Here is a 9,621-nt window from a genome sequence, read left to right as displayed (position 1 = left end):
AAGCACTTTTAAGTAGTAAAAACCCCTACAAAAATCCACTCTGGTCTCTGAAAGTTGGAAAATGCATACATGAGGAATAACTTGTTTAAATGAATTCATTTTGTTTTTCATGTTTTTAAGAAGTGTATTTAAGTAGTAAAGAACCCTACAAAACTCAGCTCTGATCTCTGAAAGTTGCGAAAATTGCTTATAAACTCATTGCAGTGAATGTATAAGGTAAGTGAGGAATAATTTGCTAAAATGAATTAGTTATGTTTTTCACGTTTTTAAGCTCGTTTGAGTAGTAGAAACCCCTATAAAACTCTGCTCTGGTCTCTGAAAGTTGCAAAAAGCACTTATAAACTCATCGATGTAAATAATTAAGATGCTCTGAACGCATAAGGTCAGTGAGGAATAACTCGTTTAAACGAAATAGCTCGGTTTTTGACGTTTTTAAAACTGTGAAATCATCTTTAAGTAATAAAAAACTTTACAAATCTCACTCTGGTCTCTGAAAGTTGCCAAAAGTGCTTCTAAACTCATCGCGGTGAACTATTAGAGTGCTCTGAATGCATAAGGTAAGTGAAAAGTAACTCGTTTAAATGAATTAGCTCGATTTGTGACGTTTTTAAGACTGTGAAAGCGGCTTTACACTGCAAAAATCAATATCTAGGTAAGTTAAAATGACTTAAAGTAAGAACATTTTACTTTATTTGAGTTGATTCAACTTCGGCAAGTAAAATGATCTACCAGTGGAATAAGAGTGTGAATTTTATTTCTTATTTTAAGCGCAAAAAGTTGTTGTTTTTCTTATTTTAAGTGCAGCAAGATGTATTTTCATATTTTAAGTAACAAAAAGTCAGGTATTTTTTTAAAATCATGGTCAAACTTTGTTAATTCACGACGTCTTAACTTGGCTAGGTTTTAGTTTTTGCGATGTAAGTAGTAAAAAAAACCTCGCTCTATACGAGACAAGCAGGAAAAGCAGAAAAGTTACGCAGTGCACCATTAAATCCCAACATTATGAACGCGTAATTCGTCGCAGCTCTCTGTATTTACCTCTGTCTGAGCACCCCGCTGTCCCACGCTGGCTTTTACGTGCCCCCGCGCCTCTCCGCCGTGATTGGCCAAACCCTCCGTGCGCGGAACCTGCTACTGTTTTTCCCATCCGCCCCTTCTGTCAGTGCCACACGCGCGCACTGGGGAAGAGCCACGACCAGCCAGTCACTCACTCACTCACACACACACACGGGGGCTGCCTTTCGCTCCCGCAACCCCGCACCGCAGCTCCAAACCCGGGAATCCCTGCTCCGAACCTCCCCCGTACGAGCTCTGGAAGTCATGGCACCCGCTGTGGAAGTCGCGTCTACGTGAATTTACGCGCGAAATGCTCCCGTCGGTCGCGCCGCAACGTTTGTCAAACCCGATCAAGCTGTCTGGAGCGGGAAGGCAACGTTGACAGCTGGGATTTTTACGATTTTACCAAAGGAAAAAGCGAACGCACGTGGAGAAGAAGCGACGCGTAAAAACATCGGTGAGTGGATTCGGATTTATTTTTACGCAGGGCTTTGGTGCAAGGTCATATCGGTAATTTGGGAGAGTTGGGGAAAGTTTACGCACGGAGAGGACGCGGGGAGGAGTGAGAGATCGAATTGGCACTGCGTAAAAAACGATCTCTGGAGGGATTTAGGAACAAGTGTAGGCAAGAGTGAGCGGTCTGTCCACACGGAATGTTGTTTTTAATTTTGGTTGTTAAGAATTGACTGTGGGTTTCGAGTTCAAGACGAAATAAAAAGATCTTGTGCGTAATTTTGGTCCTGTTATAGTCCTGGTTTAGTTCTAGTTTGGATCTGATTCATCTGAGGTGGGCAGAGTAGCCAGAAATTTTACTCAAGTAACAATAACGTCACTTTAAATGAATCTTACTCAAGTAAAAGTACAAAGAAGTGGTCCAAAAATAGATTTAAAAAGTATTTAAAACTACTACTCAAGTAAAAGTAACTGTTGGGACGTGATATCTGTTGTATAATTTTGAAGTTAATCTAATTTGAAATACGACAATCCACAAAATACTGTGTTTTTAAAGAATAGACACAAAAATGAGACAAACTTATTCATTTAAATCAAACTAAATCTTATCTGCAAGAAGTGGGAAGAGTAAACAAAACTTTTACTCAAGTATGAGTACAGTTACTTCAATAAAAATATTACTTAAGTAGGAGTATTTAAGTATTTAGGAGTATTTATGTAAGTATGCAGCTAGAAATGTACCCTGAAAGTAAAATTTCTTTAAAAAGTTACTGAAGTAGTCCTAAATGTAGCTGAGTAAATGTAGCTGGGTAACTGTAACTGAGTAAATGTAACTGAGTACTCTCCACCTCTTATTTAGTTGTAGTGGAGACTTTGTTTAGTCAGTAAAAGCATGTGGTCTGGAGCAGAGAAAATAAGTGTTAAATTGATTTAAAGTTGCATTTGAAGGAACATTTGTGGTGGAGGGTCGGCTGATTTCTTGTCTCCATGGAGATGTTATGAAATGTTCCACAGTATCTTATAGATTTAAGTGAGGGAATCACATAATCTCGGTTTATATTTGGATTTCTGGTTCAGGTCTTGGGTTCAGTCCTGGTTCAGTCCTGGTTTAGTCCTGGTTTAGTCCTGGTTTAGGGCCTGGTTTAGTCCTGATTTAGACAAGCTTAGACTTGGTTGATACCTTGTTTAGTCCTGGTTCAGTACCTTTTTAGTACCTGGTTTAGGCATGGTTTAGTCCTGATTTAGACCCTGTTAGTTACCTGGTTTAGTATCTGGTTTAGAACCTGTTTGTAGACCTGGTGTAGCATCAGGTTTAGTAGCTGGTTTAGTACCTAGATTAGTCCTGGTTTACTCCTGGTGCAGTCCTGGTTTAGTCCTGATTTAGACCTGGTTTAGACTTTACTGACACCTGGGTTAGTCCTAGTACAGTACCTTTTTAGATCTTGTTTAGTACCTGGTTTAGACCTGGTTTAGACCTGGTTCAGCCCTGTTTTAGACCAGTTTTAGACCTGTTTTTGACCTGATTTAGCCCTGGTTCAGCCCTGGTTTAGCCCTGGTTCAGCCCTGGTTTAGCCCTCATGTAGCCCTCATGTAGCCCTGTTTTAGACCGGATTTAGCCCGGATTTAGCTCTGGTTCAGCCCTGGTTTAGACCTGGTTCAGTCCTGGTTTAGACCTGTTTTAGCCCTGTTTTAGACCTGTTTTATCCCTGTTTTAGCCCAGTTTTAAACCTGTTTTAGACCTGTTTTAGATCTGTTTTATCCCTGTTTTAGCCCAGTTTTAAACCTGTTTTAGACCTGTTTTAGATCTGTTTTATCCCTGTTTTAGCCCAGTTTTAAACCTGTTTTAGACCTGTTTTAGACCGTCTCATCATATATTCTGTTGCATATTTCCTTAAACAGCTCCAGGCTACTGTAGAGCTCGTAAACAGCACGTGCTCCTGCGCTCGGCTCCGTCGTTTAGAGAAAAGTGAAATTCCACACGCACATTTGTACCTGGGTCCCCACAGCTCTGCCCAGTCCACTTTCTCTTTCTCTTTGGTCAATCATTAACCTGAGAAACTCCCGTCACTGTTCACCTGATTCTAACCCGGTTGTAGTAATACTGTGTTATAAATCCGTTTTAGTTAATATCTAGTTAAGAAAAACATCATTTGAGTCTAAATGAACCGTGTCAGATTGTTCTTTTACTTTCTGTAAATATAACTCACCTGCGCCCTTTTGTTGTTATGATACTGATATTTCAAACTCAAAATCTGGATACTCAATACCGATACCGATACCACAATGATAATAAAAATTACTGTTTATTTAGACTATAGTTTTGTCCTGATTTAGACCTGGTTTAGACTTGGTTGACACCTGGTTTAGTCCTGGTTTAGTCCTGGTTTAGTCCTGGTTTAGTCTGGTTTAGTACCCCGTTTAATCCTGATGTAGACCTGGTTTAGACTTGGTTGATACCTTCTTTAGTCCTGGTTTAGTACCTGTTTAGTATGTGGTTCAGTACCTTTTTTAGTACCGGGTTTAGTACTGGGATTAGTACTTGGTTTAGTCCTGGTTTAGTCCTGATTTAGCACCTTGTTTTGTACCAGGATTAGACCTCATTTAGTACCTGGATTAATCCTGGTTTACTCCCGGTGTAGTCCTGGTTTAGTACCTTTTTAGTACCTGGTTTAGGAACTGGTTTTGTACCTGGATTAGACCTCATTTAGTACTTGGATTAATCCTGGTGTACTCCTGGTTTAGTCCATTTAGTACTGGATTAATCCTGGTTTATCCTGGTTTTGTACCTGGATTAGACCTCATTTAGTACTTGGATTAATCCTGGTGTACTCCTGGTATAGTCCTGGTTTAGTACCTTGTTTAGTCTTGATTTAGACCTGGTTTAGACTTGGTTAAAACCTTGATTAGTCCTGGTTTAGTACCTGATTTAGTGCTGGTTCAGTGTCTGGTTTAGTACCTTGTTTAGTACCTAATTTAATGCTGTTTAGTCCTGGTTTATTGCCGGTTTATTACGTGGTTTAGGCCTGGTTTAGTACCAGTTTTAGTCCTGTTTTAGTAGCTGTTAAGTACCTTTTAGTCCTGGTTTAGACCTGGTTTAGACCTGGTTTAGTATGTGGTTCAGTACGTTGTTTAGACCTGGTTTAGTCCTGGTTTAGTACCTGGTCATTTTGCTTATGATTGTTGAATTTAACACGAGGCTGCCGCATATTTCTTAAATTTTTCACTCCCAGTTGTGCGGTATTTGCATAAGAATAGTCCCATTAGCCGATCGTGTTGAGACTGATGTGCAAAAAGCTATAACAAAGCTCTGAAAGTTTGAATTGTTATTGTATCGAGTGATTGTCTCGTATTCCGAGCAAATGTCTTTCGTTTCATTACAAACTCCGTCTCAAAATCTCTGCGGGTTTATGGCGTCAGTTCTGTGGCGGTACATTGCTTACATTCTTGGAAAAGCATTTTATTTTTACCACAGAAAAAATAGCGCGTCCATAAACCGAAGTCAATGTCACAAACTGAAAATCTCTGAAATTTATGTAAAGGTTTTGGAATTTGCCACTCCTAATGTTTGGGTTTTCGGGTTTAGATCTGTCATGAATTTCTTGTTGTTCTCTCTGTTTTTTTTGTCCTTGCTTAATATTTGAGATTCAGCGTGACATTGTGCCACTGAGCAAGACCCTTGGGAGGCCGTTGGAAGTGAAATTCTTTCCCTTTCTCTTGCCCACTCACTCAAACTTTCTCTTGCCTCTCTCCTTTCTTCATCAGCCTGTCTCCCTCGCTTTTTTTCCAGAGATATATGAAAAATGTCTCGATTTTAGCACATAATTAACACCAATATACGCTTTTTTTTTTCTTTTAACAGATGATTTGATCGAGGGAGAGTCTTGAGAGAGAGAAAGAGAGAAGAAGGGAGAGGTACCGAGGGAGGGATAGAACAAGACAGGCAGAACGACAGAGTCTCAGATGGGAGAAAGAGACGGATAGTCCGAGCGAGAAAAGAGGAAGACGGGGAGGGTGAAAAGAGATGAAGAGAGTAGGGGTGTGCAAAAATATCGGAATATCGATATATCGTATTGTTTAATGTGATGATACAGTATCGATATCGTGGGCTACTGTATCGATATTTCACCAAGAGTATTATTAGGTGGGTTTTACTAAATAATTTTGTTACAGTGCTACAGTTTTGTTGAGTGAAAGGAAACTCGTTTATGCGACACATTTGACATTTTCACAGTTTTGAGGATTAAAATGTTTGTGTTTCATATGAACTTTTGCATAAGAAGTGATTTAAGAAAGCCTTTTAGTATCACAGCCTTTATTTTTTATTGAACCGTATCGAATCTATTTGAAATACATCATATCGAATCGAAAGTGCACTGTATCGAGATATGTATCGTATCGTGGCCTGTGTATCGAGGTATGTATCGTATCGGCAACTCCTTAATGATACCCAGCTCTAATCGTATCGTTTAATGTCATGGTACAGTATCGATATCGTGGGCTGCTGTATTGATACAACACCAAGACTACTTTTTTGGTATATTTTACTAATGGATCATTCCACGCCATTTCAACAAACGGCTCATGCACTTTGATCTAAAAAAATTTAGATGGAGGAGGAGACACGTCCGTGCAGCATGATTTACTCCTGTTAAATCCTGTTTTAGTCCTGGTTTAAGTCCTGGTTTAGTCTTGATTTAAACCTGGTTTATTCCTGGTTTTAGACCTGGTTTAGACCTGGTTTGGACCTGGTTTAGACCTGGTTTAGACCTGGTTTAGACCTGTTTGGACCTGTTTTAGACCTGGTTTTAGACCTGGTTTAGACCTGGTTTAGACCTGGTTTTAGACCTGTTTTGGACCTGGTTTAGACCTGGTTTTAGACCTGGTTTAGACCTGGTTTAGACCTGGTTTTAGACCTGGTTTAGACCTGGTTTTGGACCTGGTTTAGACCTGGTTTAGACCTTTTGGACCTGGTTTAGACCTGGTTTTAGACCTGGTTTAGACCTGGTTTTGGTTTAGACCTGGTTTAGACCTGGTTTTAGACCTGGTTTAGTGTCCGGCAATGAGTGCAATTACCAAAAAAAAAAAAAAAAAAAAAAAAAGGGATATAGCCCGAAATGTGAAAACAGGAAAATACCTCTGTGTAATCCATTTATTTCAACAAAGTAACTGTAATCCAATTACCACTCACTGAAACAGTAACTGTAACCGAATACAGTTACTCATAATTTGTACTCTGATTACGTAACTCCGGTACATGTAATCTGTTACTCCCCAACACTGGCCCTAGAAGAGAGGGAGGACTTCTGGGTGAGAAAGTGAAAGAAGGAAGGATATAGTGAAATAAAGGAAGGGAGGAGCTGTCAAAAGAAAACGAGAGAGAGAGACAGAGGAGTGACAGATATAGTGAGATCTAGGGAGAGCGAGAGACATAAAAAAAGAAAAAGAGAGAGGGATGGAATGAAAAAGACAGAAGGAGAGAAGGAAGAAGAGACAGAGAGGAGACTGAGAGTGTCTTTAACTCTAACATGTTACATAGAACTGACTGTGCAAACAAATACTGTAGCACATTTACAATACACTGCCTGAAATATCAAAAAGTATTAATTTTGATTCAAAAATAACAGTACTTAAAATTTCAACAAAAATTGCACCTTTTCTAGACAATTTTACTCTTTTTTTTATATTCATTGTTTATTTTTTATTTAGTCTACAAGAATAATGACACCAAGGTACAACTGTTGAACTTGTGTGTGTAAACAGGACTATTTCTCCATCTGTCCTGGCAGGTGTGTGTTTTTTCCGCGTTTCCAAGTCGTCCGTCTCCAAAACAAGTTTTCTGAGGTGGAAAATCTGCTCTCGGGGCCAGAGTTGTACAAACACAGCTCCACAGACAACCACAGACTCCCCTAGTGACTCCCGTAGACTCTTAGAGGACACAAGTCATGTGTGTGAGTAAGAGCAGCTATAATCACTTTTACAGTACAGTCGGAGAGAGAGGGAGAAGAAAGGAGAAGGAGGGAGAGGGAGAGAGAGAGAGGTGAGTGGATAGACAGAGAGAAAAAGAGAGGGAGGGGGGAGAGAGAAGGAGAGACAAAGGGAGACAAAGAGAAGGAGAGACACAAACACAAACAAACTGAGAGAAACAGATACAAAGAGAAACAGAGAAAGAGACAGAGGAGGGAGAGAGACACACAGAGAGACAGAGATAGAAAGAGAGAGAGAAAGAAAGACAGAGAGAGACCAAGACGCAGAGAAAGACACAGAGCAAGAAACAAACAGCAAGAGATACACAGAAAGACAGGGGAAAGACAGAGAGAGAAAGAGACACAGAGAGAGACACAGAGAGAGACACAGAGAGAGACACAGAGAGAGACACAGAGAGACACAGAGAGACACAGAGAGACACAGAGAGAGACACACAGAGAGACAGACAGAGAGAGACACAGAGAGACACAGAGAGAGACACAGAGAGAGACACAGAGAGACACAGAGAGACACAGAGAGACACAGAGAGACACAGAGAGACACACACAGAGAGAGACACAGAGAGACACAGAGAGAGACACAGAGAGACACAGAGAGAGAGAGAGACACAGAGAGAGACACAGAGACACAGAGAGACACAGAGAGAGAGACACAGAGAGAGACACAGAGAGACACAGAGAGAGACACTGAGAGAGAGAGACAGAGAGACACAGAGAGACACAGAGAGAGACAGAGAGAGACACAGAGAGAGACAGAGAGAGACACAGAGAGAGACACAGAGAGAGACAGAGAGACAGAGACAGAGAGAGACACAGAGAGAGACACAGAGAGAGACAGAGAGAGACACAGAGAGAGACACAGAGAGACACACAGAGAGACAGAGAGAGACACAGAGAGAGAGAGACACGAGACAGAGAGAGACACAGAGAGAGACACTGAGAGAGACACTGAGAGAGACACTGAGAGAGACACAGAGAGAGACACAGAGAGAGACACAGAGAGAGACACTGAGAGACACAGAGAGACACAGAGAGAGAGACACACAGAGAGACACTGAGAGAGACACAGAGAGAGACACAGAGAGACACAGAGAGACACAGAGAGACACAGAGAGACACAGAGAGAGACAGAGAGACACAGAGAGAGAGAGAGACACAGAGAGACACAGAGAGAGACACAGAGAGAGACACAGAGAGACACAGAGAGAGACACAGAGAGAGACACAGAGAGACACAGAGAGAGACACAGAGAGAGAGAGACACAGAGAGACACAGAGAGACACAGAGAGAGACACAGAGAGACACAGAGAGACACACAGAGAGACACACAGAGAGAGACACAGAGAGAGACACAGAGAGAGACACAGAGAGACACAGAGAGAGACACAGAGAGACACAGAGAGAGACACAGAGAGAGACACAGAGAGACACAGAGAGAGACACAGAGAGAGACACTGAGAGAGACACAGAGAGACACAGAGAGACACAGAGAGAGAGAGACACAGAGAGAGACACAGAGAGAGACACAGAGAGAGAGAGACACAGAGAGAGACACAGAGAGACACAGAGAGAGACAGAGAGAGACAGAGAGAGACACAGAGAGAGACACAGAGAGAGACACAGAGAGAGACACAGAGAGAGACACAGAGAGACACACAGAGAGAGAGACACAGAGAGAGACACGAGAGAGAGAGAGACACAGAGAGAGAGAGACACTGAGAGAGACAGAGAGAGACACAGAGAGAGACACAGAGAGAGACACAGAGAGAGAGAGAGACACTGAGAGAGACACTGAGAGAGACACGAGAGAGACACAGAGAGACACAGAGAGACACTGAGAGACACTGAGAGACACTGAGAGAGACACTGAGAGAGACACTGAGAGAGACACAGAGAGAGACACAGAGAGAGACACAGAGAGAGAGAGAGACACACACAGAGAAAGACAGGGAAAGACAGGAGATACAGAGAGAGATACAGAGAAGAGACACAGAGAGAGACACAGAGAGACACAGAGAGACACACAGAGAGAGACACAGAGAGAGAGAGACACTGAGAGAGACACAGAGAGAGACACTGAGAGAGACACAGAGAGAGACACACACACACAGAAAAAGACAGGAAAGTC

General features: G+C 41.7%; 1 protein-coding gene across 1 annotated transcript in view; it reads left to right on the top strand.

Annotated features, from left to right (window-relative positions):
- Positions 1-1,177: 1,177 nt before the first annotated feature.
- stxbp6 (syntaxin binding protein 6 (amisyn)) overlaps positions 1,178-9,621 on the top strand; it is a 185,118-nt gene continuing 176,674 nt past the window's right edge. The window contains exon 1 of the mRNA XM_020920603.2: positions 1,178-1,513. The gene's annotated coding sequence lies outside the window, so the exon portion shown is untranslated. The remainder of the gene's footprint in view (positions 1,514-9,621) is intronic.

This window comes from Boleophthalmus pectinirostris, unplaced genomic scaffold (assembly GCF_026225935.1).
Source record: "Boleophthalmus pectinirostris isolate CB_2022bp ecotype Guang Dong unplaced genomic scaffold, ASM2622593v1 HiC_scaffold_10, whole genome shotgun sequence".
Taxonomy (NCBI): domain Eukaryota; kingdom Metazoa; phylum Chordata; class Actinopteri; order Gobiiformes; family Gobiidae; genus Boleophthalmus; species Boleophthalmus pectinirostris.
This window is presented reverse-complemented; position numbering and strand designations above follow the sequence as displayed.